Here is a 15,778-nt window from a genome sequence, read left to right as displayed (position 1 = left end):
TTGCCTTTCTTCATCGCGTCTCTGCACCTCGGCTACGTCTTCGTGGGCGTACACATGCCCCTTCTCTTTCGGCTTGTCCCTTTTGGCTCTCCCAACCGCTGCCTTCTGTTGGATCGGTGACGTAACTTCGCTGGCGTCGTACACCAGTTCTTCCATGAACACTCCGAAATGTTTCAGGGTCGGTTCCGCATACCCTCGCTTGAATCTTGCCCACTCGAGCTTGTTCGACGCTGGCAGCTTCTCCACTAGTTCGCCGAGCAGCGTTGGGTTGGACAGATGGCCACTGAGATTCGCGGCCTCCAGGTGATCGCATAGCTGTTGCACCGTTAGGCCAAAGTTGATCAGCGACTCCAATCGTTCCGGTTTCGGTGCCTCGGCCCGACGCACCTTGCTCAGCAGATTCTTCACCAGCAGCTCTGGTCTCCCGTACAACCGTCGCAGCGTTTCCATAATCGCGTTAACGCTTTGGGGAAACATCAGTTTCGTAACGACGGCGTCTCGCGCTGGCCCGCGCAAGCACTCTCGCAAGCGAATTATATTTTCCACGTCCGTGAAACCGCACGCAATGTTGGCTGTCTCGAAGCTGTGGACAAATATAGGCCACTCTTCCGGGTCGCCCGAAAAAGTGGGTAACTTCTTCGGCCAGATTTGTCTCGCGGCTACTTGGTCGCTGTTCGGCCCCGCCCCGTGGGAACCTGGGTTCGATCCTATCGCCGCGCGCTCAATCCTTCGCAAAGACGGCGCCAGGCTGGCATTCGATCTAGCCGCACTTCCGAAGTGGTTTCCGACGGGTTCCGAAGGGATATTCCTAACCCGCGCACTGTTGGCACGGATCTGATGATCCGGAATCGCTTCTGGGATGAATCGTGGCTCTAACTGCTGTCGATCGGCTATCTCATCTGCTAGCGGCCGGAAACGATCCGGTTCCGCAAAATCGTTCGCTGCATTAGGCCACTCCGAGAACTGTGTCGCGCTTTTGTCGTCCCGGTGACTCATACCTTGCTGGCTTTTCAACCAAGCCTTGGTCCTGTCCTTGCGACTGAAGATGCTTGATTTGCTGCTCTCGTCATCAGCAATCTGTTCCTCCAGCTCGAATTTGTCGCGCAGGTACTTCTCCTGCATCGCGAGCTCCTTGGCCTTAATGGCGTGCTCCTGTTCCTTCAGCTGCCTCTCCTTCTCCAGACGGATCCGTTCTTCCTCTAATCGTGCCCGCTCTTCCCTCAACTTCTGCTCCTCCAGCAATCGCTCGTCTTCCAATCGCTGCAATGCCAATTGCGCTCGAGCTCTGGCGGTAGAAGTGCTGGATTTGGAAGATCTCATCTCCCCGTGGCTCGACTTATCGAAGGCAGGAACCTCTGGATGCTTCTTCGGAGTGGCGTTACCACTCGCCGCAAGATCAGGAACGAACAAGGTCTTCGATTTGTCGGAGTTTTTCGATTTCTCCGAAGTCTTCTTCTGGTTGGCGGTGCTCGACTTCGGTATCTCACTCGATGTAGCACCGAGGACAGTCAAGTTAGCCGTTTGTTTCTTACCTCCTTTCTTCTTGGCTCCGGTGACTTCCGAAGGCGGTTCGGGCAGGCACTTACTGCATCTCCACGACCGCTGTTGGACTCCCGGGGACACCTTGGCACAAGTGTAGTGGTACCATACACTGCACCCATCGCAGGCCACCATGCCGACGTCGGCGGAATTCGGTTCGTCGCACGCACCGCATTCCCTAGCATCGTCCTGGGGTGGCATCCTAGCTACAAATCTTTGAGGATGTTCGGATAGGCGAAGGGTCTTCCAGCAGCAGTTTGTATGTGCAGCTCAAAGCTAAAAAAGGGATTTTATTAGAGTTCATTTCGAGAAAGTCATGTTATAGCAATACATTTGATCTTGCCTATATCGATAGCAAACCCCTTTGGATCGATGTAACAGAAATCACGTATAGTCGTTGCCTGAGAGTAACATTGATTAACAAAGCGTAAAAGTTCAAATTCATCCTTTAAGCATACCTAGTCACAGCGAATATCTCTATGCACACGATATAATTGCAACCCTCAATACAAGCCACCGGAACGCTATATTCTATATGAGAAACCGGCATTAAGAAGTGTATACAAATCCCTGTGAGGAATAAACGGTTTCTTTACCTACTCCTAACGTTTATAAATTTCAAGTTAACGACTTAAGCAGAACCAAATTCAACGTAAATCAGCACAAAATAACTCGCACCAAACTAATCATATAATCGAATTCTTCATCAAATTAGCATCACACTGCATCTTCTCTAGCATACGAAAAAGTGCCACACGTTTCTGCCTTTTGCTATTGTGCTATGGCAGCTCATTGTGTCAACCGTAGCTATTCATTCGTTGAGTGGGATTCTAGAGGCGGTGATGCTGAACGTCGTCCGTGCTGCCAGAACAATCATTGAATGCCATCAGCTGAACTGATTTGCTCTCATGAAAAAAAAAAATGACACAACCAAATCCACAAATTCCATTCAACACCGGATTCGTCCTCGGTCCGACACGAATTATGTCTGCTTGTTGCTATGCGGCACAACACGGAGCCGGAGCCGGTCGTCTTTGCCATCGTCGTCGCCGTCGTTTGCAGCTGGCACCATACACTCCTCCCGGTAGTGTCGGAGCTGGAGAAGTCTGATGGCGCGCGGTGTTGGTGGTGGTGGCGGCGGTGGTAATGCTAGCCATTGTTCGCTTTCAATGTTGTATGCAGAGTGCAACAGTGGCGAAAAAAAAATTGCTTCGCAAAAAATGTGTAGACCAACTTTTAAAAATAAGACAAACCTGGAGGCCGGAGCCGGAGGAGAACCGGAGAAGACAGGGGACGCAATCGCGCAATTTTCTGCTTCACTTTGGTTCGCCCGTCCCGTCCGTACCTCCTCCGAGCACACCTCACCTGCCCCGCATACGACAGATCCCTGTGGCACTGTGTCATGTGCGTTATGTTGTGCCTTAGCGAAAAAAAAAACCTCCAACCCAAACCGACAAAAAGCTGCATTTGACTGTTATGTGGTGCTCGACAGCAGCAGCAGCGGCAGCAGAGCTCACTCGAGTCGGCGAAACTTGGTCTTCTGGTGAGAGAGTGACTGGAGCTGCACTTACTGCCGGGGCTGCTGCTGCCGAGTCGAGTGCCGAACTTCATTGTGCAGAGTAGAGCATGAACCAATCTACCAACAACCAATCTCAACCCATCCACTTCTCCAATACCCACCTGATATTATTCGGGTTTTTAGGGGGAGCGCAGCCTCGGCCGGTTGGTCGCGTTAAGAAGGGCACTGGCGCGCGCGCGGGGAGACCTGCCTGCCTGGTGGTGGTTAGTTACGATGATTTTGGTTGCTTTGGTCTTTCGCTGGCTGGCTGGAGGTTGGCTGTTGTGCTGCATTATAAAGTGTTATGTAATGAATATTCAATTTAGAGGTACACCCTCCAAGGGAGCGGGCGTGAAAGAAGTGGTGGTTACCGACGTCACCATCGCGAGCGCAGTTGTCGTGCTTTTGTATAATGGTTTTAATTTCCTTTTGTCTGGAGCGTGAACAAGCGCGGTTCGAGATTGAATCATTCAATTTCTGGGTGTTCAATCTAATCTCGTTCGTCGGAGGAAGTTCTGTCGAAAGTTTTATGATGAGCCTGACAGGTCTTAATTTAGTTTGAACATGGGTTATACCTTTCGTAACGGAGTTGCAAAACGCCATTGCAGATTTCGCTACTGTCTTAAATTATATAGACCCACTTATTTCCAAACACCTGCCCAAGACTTTGTAAAATGCTTTTATGATATGAGTCCTATTAGTTTAGAAATCGCTCATCGCACGATCAGAATCGAGATATCGAGGAAAATCTTTTGATTTCCATTGTCGATTTCGATTCGATTTTCATTCGAGGCCGTCAAGAGCTGTTCGATAAAGGATCGTCCATAAATTGCTACGAGCCATGTATTAGGTATGGGAAAATATGTTACGAGGGGGGAGGGGGTGTTCTAAATTGGCCAAAAAATGCTACGTTATTTGTGGATACTCCCTAATGAACTAAGTGATTCCAGGTTTATCCGCTAGGTGGTAATTATGCGTCTCAGAAATTCTAAACTTCTGTATCTCGAGGATCAGACGACACAGAAGAATTTCGTCTTCGGCAAAGTTGACCAGGACATCAATAGCTATTCGACGATGAACTAGTTGATTCTACAATTATCCGCTACGTGGCGCTAGTGAGTCTAAGATATTATAAACTGCTGTATCTCGAGAATCAGACCACATTTGAAGACTTTCGTCTTCTGTAAAGTTAATCAGAATATCAAGAGCTGTCCGATGATGAGCTATTTGTTGATTCTAAGTTTATCCGCTAGATGGCACTAGTCTTCTTCTTTATGGCTCGACGTTCGCATTGGAACTTGGCCTGCCTCTCTTCTATATTTTGAAAATCAGGCTATATAGAATTATTTTGTCTTCGGCAAAGTTGATCAAGAAATCTAAAGCCGATAATGAACTAGTTGATTCTAGGTTTATGCGCTAGGTGGAGCTAGTGAGTCTAAAAAAATCTACATTTCTGTGTCTCGAGAATCAGATTTCAGAACCAATAATTTCGTCTTCGGTAAAGTTCAAGAATTATCCGATGATAAACTAGTTGAACATGAGTATATCCTGAAAACCGTTTTTTCTTGAACCTCCCTAAGCTAATTCAGGAAAATTGTTTTAAATCGGTCAATTTTGAAGCTACATATTTTTTTAGTAAACATGTTCAAAGTTAATTGACCTACAACTTTGTCAAATAATGCATATAGTTATTCCATCTGTGTACTTAAACAAAAATTCACCGTAGATTCAAGTTCAGCTTGCCTAGAGGAATCTGATGGAATCCCTGAAATAATTCTTGGAAGAATCCCTGAAAGAACTCCCCATGAAGAGACCCTGAAAGAATTCCTTGGTGAATCTGTGACGAAACTCTTGGAGAAATTCCTGTGCAATCTCCTGGGAGAATCCCTAAAGAAATTCCTTTAGAAATCAGAAGAAATTCCTGGGGGATTCATTGTAGAATTTCCTGGCGAAATCTCTGTAGAAATTCCTGAACGAATTACTGAAGGAATTCCTGAACAAATCTCTGAATCCCTGAGCAATCTTAATTTTGAAGAAATCCTTGGGGAACTTCTGATTTTAAAGAAATTTGTGAAGGAATTTCTGAGGAAATTCCTGATGGAATCATTGTCGAATTTCCCGGAAAAATCCCTGTGGAAAATGCTTCAGGAGCCCGAGCAGAAGAAAATATCAACAGCATAATAAAATATGTTATTTTGGCATAATAACTGTATAATGGAATCAGTATTTTTTATGTTATTAGCATAACATATTATGTTATAAACATGTCTGTCATAAGCGGCAAAATAACAAATATCATAACAAAAAAGAAACAAAAAGAAGAATAATACAATAACATGTTTTGTTAGATCACTCTCTCTCTCTTCTTGGCGTAACGTCCTCAATGGGACAAAGCCTGCTTCTCAGCTTAGTGTTCTATGAGCACTTCCACAGTTATTAACTGAGAGCTTCCTCTGCCAATGGCCATTTTGCATGTGTATATCGTGTGGCAGGCACGAAGATACTCTATGCCCAAGGAAGTCAAGGAAATTTCCTTTACGAAAAGATCCTGGACCGACCGGGAATCGAACCCGTCACCCTCAGCATGGTCATGCTGAATACCCATGCGTTTACCGCCTCGGCTATATGGTTTTGTTAGATCAATTACAACTTAATAACAGAAAATTTGTGCACATTCTCTATAGCAGAGTAATAACTAAACATGTTTTTTTTTTTAAGACAATTACACCGTCTTCGACCTTGCGGCCTCTACAGACTGAACATTACAAACATTTGACAACGGACAACACATACAACACCCAGTGGCCCAGTGGAGAATTTTTCGTCCGACGAAAAGTTTTCCCCGACTGGAGCGGGAATCGAACCCACACTCCGAGGCTTACGAGACACCTAAACGACTGACGACGCTAACCGCTCGAGCACGAAGCCCACAGTTATTAAAAAGATATATTTTGATAAGTTAACAATAACAAATTATGATATAAAAACAGGCTATGTGATTCTGTTGTTATCAATTTGCTATTCTCCTCCGCTCGGGAATCTCTATAGAAAGTCCAGGAGGAATCTCTGCAAAATGCCGGAGGAATTCCTTGAGGAATCCTAAGAGGAATTCCCAGTGAATTCTAGGAGGGATCGTTGAAGGAACCCCAGAAGAAACTCCTGGAAGAGTGCTTTAGTGAGCTTCAGAAGGAACCTTTGGCGGAAATCCAGTTCTGCAGGAATGCCCAAAGGAATTTCGGGAAGATTCACTTAGAAAATTCTAGGGAAATTCACGAATGAACTCCAGGTGGAACCCCTGATCAATTTTTTGTAGAATTCCATTCAAAAATTCCTCAAAGAATTCCTGGACGATTGCCTAATTCTAGCATTTCCCTTATGTGCATGATTTCTCGTTGAATTTTACATGGATATTTTTTTCTGTGTACCTGGTTCCCCGCTGAATATTACATGGATATTTTTTTCTGTGTACCTGGTTCCCCGCTGAATATTTTCTCCATTGTTTCTTCCGGCATTCATGCTTCGTGTCCGGCCCACTAAAGTCTGCCATATACAGGTTGGAATCGATGATCCGGAATCGGGTTCTGAAATGAAGCTTCACAAATTTATATCTGGCAATCCTGTACAAAGCTGATATTTTGTGACCGATTACTAATCAATGATGGCTTGACAGAATGACAACATATCAGCTTGATACAACATTCAGTTCATCGTATATCTGTGTGCCGCCGCGCCTCGCCGCCGTCGCCGACGAATCACTAAACAAATCTGGAAATGGGGAGATTGTTCTGTAATTATTTTATGAAGGATTGCTTAAGATATTTTTAGACAATCCGACAAGAAATCCGGAAACGTTTTTGAAATAATGCCCGAAAAAATCACTGAAGATGCCTGAAGGGTCCCCAAAAGAAGGAAGGAAGATCTCAATTAATACCAAGAGAAGTTTATGGTGCAATCGCTAGAGGAATGTTTGAGAAACTTTCGGAAAAGGACCTCTCGAAGAGCTACAATAAAAATTTCAGAAAGCATTCTAGCAAAAAAAAGCTGAAATTCTGAAGGAATCACTGTATATATTTCAGGATGAATAGTTGAATGAACCTCTGGAGATTTTCATGCAAGCATTTTTGAGGAATTACAGGAAAAAAAAACTGGAGTAATCCTCTCTGAAACTTTTGAAGGATTCGCCAGAGGAACTCCTCTACAATCTGTTAAGTAATTTCTGCAGATATTTCTAGAGGAATTCCCGGAGAAATTTGAAAAAAAAAATCCTGAGGGAAACTCCACAGCAATTCCTGAAAGTATCTTTGAATGAATTCTTGTTGAAATCATGAAAAAGTTCCCAAAAATAATTCCAAAACTGTTTGAGAAATTATTAGAGAAGTTTCAGAAGGAATCTCAAGGCAACTTCTTTATAAAACATCCATGAAATTTAAACTGCCAAACGATGGTGTTCTAGAAATTTTCCGATACCGGAATTTTTTTTTTTTGAACATTGGGTCGCCGGTGGAATGTGCTTCGGCGCACACCGAGAATTGTCATCAGTACTTTGCGCTCAAAAACTCCCAAAAGTTTTTTGGTTTACTTCCCTAAACGTCCGCGCCCCGTGAACGTAAAAGGTTACGTGAAAAATAAGTGTCTTATAGAGAGCGAACTTCAATAGTAATTGCAGGTAATGGAACCTAAGCGGTTTACGCAATCCATAGTATGCTGTAGTATGCCTTTTCACTTCACGGGAAACGTTATTGTCACATGTTACAAGGGAGGGGCACAAATGCCAAGGGGTGTAAGTGACCATCTTGTCGAATTTGAGTTGAGCACATCGAACAATTCTTCAGACAGCAAGCTTTTCAGAACCTTTTAAGATTATTTTAAAATTGATTAGAAAAATTACAAAAAATCGCAGAAAATTGGGTTGATTCTAAAACTTCAAACATTTTGTATGGGATGAAAAATTGGCGAAAAACTTTGAGCCTCAGTTACTCGAAAATGAGTTTTTGTCACCTACACCCCTCAAGTGTTCCAAGATAAACAAACTCTTTAACAACTTCAAACACATACTCATCTATCTCTACCCCAGCACAAACACTATTAGGTCTGTCTCTATCCGCAATCGTGTACTTCGTCTTGGTAGAATTGATCGTTGAGCCTATCCTCGTTGTCTTCCTCTACAGAGGAGCATAAGCTTTCCTCACTGACCTACGTTCGATGCCGATGAGATTAATATCGCCCACAAAGCCAAGGAACATTATGATGTTATGATAGTGCCCTTTCCTTGCACGCCAAACTTCATATTCGCTCCTTTTATTTTTTTTTTAATTTATTTAAAAACAAAAAAGTGCTATATTGAACAATAAATTTGAAGGAGTAGCTCCCGACTTCAATGCATCTCTAAGGTGACAAACGAGGTAGACACTTCGTCTGCGATCCGAATACTTGATACTGATCCATCCATCCATTCGTATTTTCGTATCGTTGGGCATATCAGCCTAATTAGTTTCGCCGAAACACCATGTGGTGACCATTGTTTTTCCTTGCGACTTCGACGCACTCGTTTCAGATTGCTTGTGTCGGGCAACCGAATGAGATGAACTTAAACTTAGGTCGGAACAACGGATTACAAGGACTAGATGGTCCCTGTTTCGTGTTTTACTTGTTTTTGTTTTGTTTTGGGCATCGTCAAGAAATGATAGGTAGGATAGATAGGACCATCGAGTTATGAACAAGAAAAACGCCGTCAAAAGTCGAATGCTAGTGACTGATACCTGTCTCATCAGAAAATAATACTGAGTGGTCAGAGCAGGAGAAATGAATCCATCGCCGCACGAATAAAGCCCCAAGCAACATTTTTTAGACAAATATACCTGAAAAGGTTCTTAAAACCACCATAAACCCAAAATAAAGGCTATTAGGTTTTATGACGGCTTTTTAAACCACTACAAGACTTTTAAACCATCAAAATGTCACATGGGGTGTTATTTACAGGGATGCCAGATGATTTTTGAAGCACAGGGAAGCATGGACCATAGATCGGAACGCTATGTGGAGGTTTTATGTAGCTGTCAATCGTGGGAGGCACAAGCCTGCGCCAGTTCCCGGCTTGTGCAATGAACGGAGAGTACGTTTACTAACAAGTTAAGAAGGTTAAGAGGTTAAGAAGAAGGTTAAGTTTAAGAGAAGGTCTTGAGAAATCAGAAAACAGTAAAGTTGCTGAAAAATACGAACTTCTTATGCGCGGGTGGAAGCTCCTGTACAAATCAATGAAGAATTTACTACCAACTGTTCGATTAGCCTTATATACCCCATACTAGAATGTGCTAGCTACAGCTAGTTCGGCTTCGGCGTGCAAGATACTGCCTCGTGTCCTGTTCAACAGACTTTGACTAGTTGAGGAGTCCTTCCAATTGAATAATCCTAGATAAATTCCGGAAATAGGTGTTGCAGACTTACCATATGCTAATGGATTTTAAGGCAGCGTACGATTGAGTCGAAGTATCAGATAATATTAGGACATGGTTTTCTCGTAAAACTTATTGGGCTGATACGTGCAATGCTGAATGCATCAAAACCAAGTGTTTGTATCACAGACGAAGTGTCTAACCTCGTTTGTGGCCTTGGGTAGACTGAAGCAGGGTGATTCACTTTCAAATTTACTGTTCAACATTTCGACGTCCAAAGCAGTTATGAGGGAGTCTCGTGTGCAGTATTGGAAGAAAATTAAAGTGCGCCAATGCATGTTAAGCCAAGCAACCACCAGAATCCAGCTAATTGTTTCAAACTTCTCGTAATGACCGACCCCAACAGCACATAACAAAGCCCCCAATTTCCTCGATTCTCGATGCGCCAGATGTGACCCATTTGCGTTCCACCTCACACGACACGCGACAGTCAGCGAGCGCTCGCGCTCGTCGATACGAACAAAACAACCTAGCCCCGCGCGCAAATGTAATTTAGATCACCTCAAGTAGACCACCGCGTCGTCGTTGTCGTCGCGTTGCCGTGGCCAAACAGTGACCACCAGGCACCTCAAGTCAAGAAGACTGATAAGGAGGCCACCATCATTGCCATCAACAGAGCGAGCAGCCCCGGCACCTAGCTACCTACCACCTAGTCGTCGTCGTCGTCGCCTCAAATGTGCTGAAGAAAAAAAAAAAATACAAACGATATTGAGGAAAAAGAAAAGTGAAACAAAGCAAAAATATGGGCGTCCATCGGCCGCCGTGCGCCGGTTCGATTTGTAGGAACCCATAACCTATTTTTGTCACACACAAATGACGGCCTTTCCGCCCTCCTTCTTCTTTCTAGCATACCTTCGCGCGCAGTGTGTCACCTGTTTACATACTTGAGTTGAAACGAATCGCCGTCGCCTTCAACACCGTCGTCTTCGTCGTTTCAGTCGCCGTAGCCGTAGGTCGCAAACAGGAAAAAGTGCGAGGTCGTCTTCGTTCGTGTCGTTCGAGAGAGAAAACTACTCGACTAACCACACCGCGAATAACCGCAAAATGGGTTTCACGCATAAATTAGGTGGAGAATCGGCGGCACCTGAAGACGATCGCTTCGGGAAGAAACTCGAATTGTGTGGTACTAGGGAGGCTTCTTCATCTTTTTACCAAGATTGGGAAGAGTCCGCTTCTAAGCGTTGGTGTTCTACGAAGTCTTTCAACCATTAATTTTTCTACGAAACTGCAATTGTTTACGGCAGGCGGATCTTAAACAGCTTTGGAAAAGTGGAAGATGTACTGCGACGAACACCAATGAGATAGTATTGATTCTTACAATATTCCAGTTCTCTACCACACAATTGTGCTGTTATGTTAATTATAGTCGTTGTATACTGTTCACTAAGGGGTTTTGAAAGATGGAAGTGGTGCTACGGCGAACATTGAGGCCACTGGTACAAGCATTACTTGTTGATTATTTTGACAAACAATGTCTCGTTAAGTCCAAGATTTTTCCCATTTCATAAAAATCTCAAACAGCACCGGAAACGTATATCAAATAGCTTTTGAAATGTGGAAGCTATACTACGACGAACACCAAAGTGGCCCTAAAATGGTTCTGATTCTTACTATATTTCAGTTCTGTACCACACATTTGTGCTGTTTTTCTGGTCCTTGTATAATATCCAGTCATGGTATTTGAAAGGTGGAAGTGGTATTGTTCTGAACATTGAAATAGTACTGTATTTAAAAATCAATACATTCATATCATTACGAAAAGCATTATATACTTATCACTCGATAGATAATGGCCGTCCTCTGTCGCCGCACCGATCCACCCAGGCATGTGTAGAAGCTACTTGTTGTCACTCACTGTTCCCACTACACGATCTCGCTCCGGCTCGAAGGTTAGCGGTTTCCTCGAACATAACTTCATCGGAATGAGGAAGATTCCCTTTTCTTCATTTGTTCTACCTACTTTGCATACGTCGGTGAGCGAAGGTGATGGAAACGAAGACCACCACCACCATCACCACAAGGTGGAAGACGAAGAGCAGCGGCGCAAGGGCGACCTTGTCTCGGACGTAGAACGGTACTCTTGTGGTCGTTCGGTGGTCGGTTCACGGGGGAGACGCTGCTGCCGACTACTAGGTATTGGTGGCGCCCCTGGTGGATAAGGAGATAACGAACGAGTCGAGTGTGTCCCGCACTGATTTTGGTTTGAGAAAGGCCCCGATAAAAGAAGGGAGCGAAAATTTGATTGGAGTTTGGTTTAAGAGGGTTTTAGGCGACTGGCTGGTCATTCGTTCTTTTTGGGAATCGGATGATTCAGCGAAATTCGGATTGGCTGGCACCAATTACAATCAATGGAACGAGTAACGGGACGAAAGTAGTAATCCAATTAGCGCGATGATTGCTGCGAGGGATTTTCTCTTCTCCATGCTCACGTCGAAGACGTTGTTATTTAGTAAAACATATAGACTGCCTTCAAACATTAAACTTTCTTGACAAAGTGACTTTTTACTCTAGAGTCTCAAAATACTCTGTAAATGGACAATCAACTTAGATATTACATATATGTAATCAGAAACAGGTTATGTGTATGACTTCATACGCCTTGAAAATATTATTGAACAGTTCTAATGAGACTCACGTTTCAAAAGAATATTGACAATAGTTTCGAAACAACATAGACTGAAACTTTGGAGCAAAACCACCAAGAACTCTTCGTAGTTTCCTAAACTTGGTTTCGCAAGCTCCTCACCGGATTGTTGACTCGGTTTGATAGTTATATTCACATGGTTGATAACCAAGTCAAGCTCAAACTGATATTGCAGGTTAAGAACTGGTCTGTAATGTGTTCCAAAATCGATATATGCATTCAATTTGAAATCAATCTCTTAACAAATTTTCAAAGCAAGATACATAGTTATTGCTTAAAGGAGGGCGACAGGACTTCGACGAGGAAAAATAGAAGGACATGTCCTCCCATATTTGGCTTACCCCATCTGGAAGAATCCCGGCAGATATCTCTGAAAGAATCCTGGAGGAACCCCTGACGTAATATTTAAAGAAATGATTGTAGAAGTTCAAAGAATGTCAAGAAAAATCAACGTAGAAATTCCGTGAGAAATGCCTGAAGAAGTCCCGGAAAGAATTACTGAAGAAATGTCGGGAGGAATGCCAAAAAAAAACAGAAAGGGATCCCGGAAGGAATCAATGAAGAATCCCAGGATAAATTTCCTAATAATCCGGGAGGAGTCTCTGAAAGGATCTCTGATTAATTCATTGAAAGAATCTGGGAAGGGTTACTATGTTAAATTCCGGGAAAAATCAATGCAGAAACCATGGCAGAAATGTCTGAAGTAATCCCTGGAAGGATCCAGGAGGTTTCGTCATAGGAAATCCTAAATATTTTTTTTTTTGGAAGAATATCTGAAACAATGGCCGACGGAAATCCGTGGGAAATCAACGAAGGAATCTCAAAATGAGTCCCGGAAAAATCTAAAGAAAACTTAGCAAGTGCCCTTGAAAAAAAACGAGAAAGAATCTCTAAAAAAAAACCTAGGAGAAATCAATAAATAAAACTCGGGAATAAATAAAGAAATCAAGGGAGGAATCCCTGAAATTTTTTAAGGGATAAATTCCGAAAGAAAACCCGGAACGGATCAACGGGTAAAACCTGGAAAAAATCAACAGGGAAATCGACAAAGGACTCGTGGAAAGATGTCGAAAGAAGTCCATGAATCCATCCATGGATGAATTATTTGAAGAAATCCAGGGAAACAGCTTCAACGGAATTCCTGCAGATATCCCTGACGGGAAGTCAGCAGAAATTTCTAAAGAATACCCGGTGACCATCCTCATGGTTCTTCATTTGAAAGTCCGGGAAAAAATCCTGAAGGAATCCTTGAAAATATCCAGAAGGAATTCTTGAAAGAATCTCGGGAGGTATACCTGAAACAACTTCGAATAGAATCCTGGGAAGAATCTTTAAAGACTTTAAAGGAATTCCTGGAAGAATCTTTGAAAGAGGCCTACAATGAATCTTTTATGAGCAATCCCTAAAAGAAGCCCGGTAAAAATAAGTGACAGATCACAGAAAGTAGTCTGGGAGAAAACAGAGAAATAATCATATTTTCCTATTTTTTATGTTTCAAATATGCCATCGATGCTTAAGGATGTAGAAAAAAAATATGTATAGTTTTTTTTTTTCTTCGGACGTCTACGTAAATTTATAATGAAATATAAAAAAATCTGAATTAAATTAAATGTAATACAATCTCAAAAATTGTTTCCTTTTTCTTTTAAAAATTTGATAAAAACACAAATTTGAGAAAAAAAAATTAGAAGCATTTGATTATCCTGGGCTACTTCTGTTCAATGGCGATTCCCTAACCTCAAATCTACCTGTTCAACAAGTGCAAATTCTTGAATTTTCTCAACAAATTAACTTGTAAATAATAGAAAATAACGAGAATGGTCGTTTTCGCTCATTTTATGTTTGATTCTGATCCTGTATTCTTCGTAATTTGAAGTTTCAGGATTGTTGAACAGGTAAAAAGTGAGGTTACGAGACGCCATTGCTTCTGTTCAAAATTTAAAAAAATCCTGTGCGCTGGTTTGGATTTTCATGAGATTTGTGCGCTGGAAGTCGCGAGTAAGTTCAAAAGTCGGCCATTGTGGTGGCCATCTTGGGATTCTAACGAGCTTGTCCTTAAAGCTAATTCAGGGTTTCTACTACCTGGATAAATCTGGAAAAACGGTAATTCTCAGGCAATTTAATTTGATTGTGCGATATTTGCCAGAAAACCGTTCGCCAGAAAACCATTCGCCAGAATGACAAACGCCAGAAAACCATTTGCCAGAATGTACCATTTGCCAGAATACTAATTGCCCGAAAGTACCATTTGCCAGAATGTACCAATCCCCAGAATTTAATATTTAATATGAAATTCTGGGGATTGGTACATTCTGGCAAATGGTACTTTCGAGCAATTATAATTTTCTCCATTGTCTAAGAATTAATTGAAACTAAAGATGTGATTGTGAGAATTTGGTGGATATTTTTAGTCCATAAACATAAAAAATGTCGTCTTTTACAATAATTCAATATGTTCACTGCTAGGATGATGTCTTGGTTTGTTTCGATAAAGGACGACTAGGGCTAGAACAACGAAAACCACTGGAAATGATTCACCGGTAGTTATTGAGCAAAGAGAAAATCGATGAAGAGAAATCGATCATTGCAGATACGCATGTATGATACTAAGCGCGAGACTTCGATGTGACTAGGCTATAAATGCATTGCATAGGTCTACAAACATCTGGTATGGTGCTGACCGAAGTCCATTAGGCCGAATGGTCAATGGGTAGAATGATGATCAAGAACCGCAATTCAGTGATTATGGAACAGCAATCGGAACGGTTTCTTCTTATTGTTTACCGTAATCAACAATTAATGTCAAAATCTTGTCTTACTTACTGAAAAGAACAGCCTATGTTCAAATGAAGGCAAAATTCACTAGATGAACATCAACGGTTTCGGTGCAAAAAACTATTTTTCTAACTCAAACTATTCTCTCTAGTTCAAATAGCGAATTTTTCCTTCTTCTAAACACAGGCTGTTCTTTATAGTTTCATTGTAAGACTAGTTTTTGGCATAAATTGTTGATTATATTAGAACCATAAAGCAATATGTATTGGTATCGCGGAACTAATAGTTAATTATTGAAAAAAATACTAAAGATCTTTAACCCGATTCACGAAAGCTTCATGGGTAAAATACAGTAGCTCCAACTTCAACAATTATTTTAAAAGCAAAAAAGAAGAAAACGAAAAAAAATATGCTCATTCGGCAGAATAACTTTTTGACCTTCGACAAAATAACTATTGAACTTCGACCAAATGACATTCTACCCAACGGCATTCAGCCGAATGCCCTAACACCATTGATATTAAGATTCTATAACAGTAGCCGGAGCGCGATTAGCCGTAATACCATAAGCCCAAATATGTTAAACTCACATATTACAATCACCGTGATAAGGGAATATATTGGTTAGAAATGGCGCAAATAAACTAAGAAGTTCATCTAGAAAGAACAGCAGATGATTAAAAGAAAGAAAAAAACTCTGCTGGAATTATTAGAATTTATTTCCTCAAGAACAAGCTTTTTATAGCATTTGATCAAGTGATATTCGGCCTAATGGTACATTCAAGCTTGTTATATTGGGGGTACTAGTTT

This window comes from Aedes albopictus, chromosome 3 (genome assembly GCF_035046485.1).
Source record: "Aedes albopictus strain Foshan chromosome 3, AalbF5, whole genome shotgun sequence".
Classification (NCBI taxonomy): domain Eukaryota; kingdom Metazoa; phylum Arthropoda; class Insecta; order Diptera; family Culicidae; genus Aedes; species Aedes albopictus.
Note: the sequence above shows the minus strand (reverse complement) of the source record.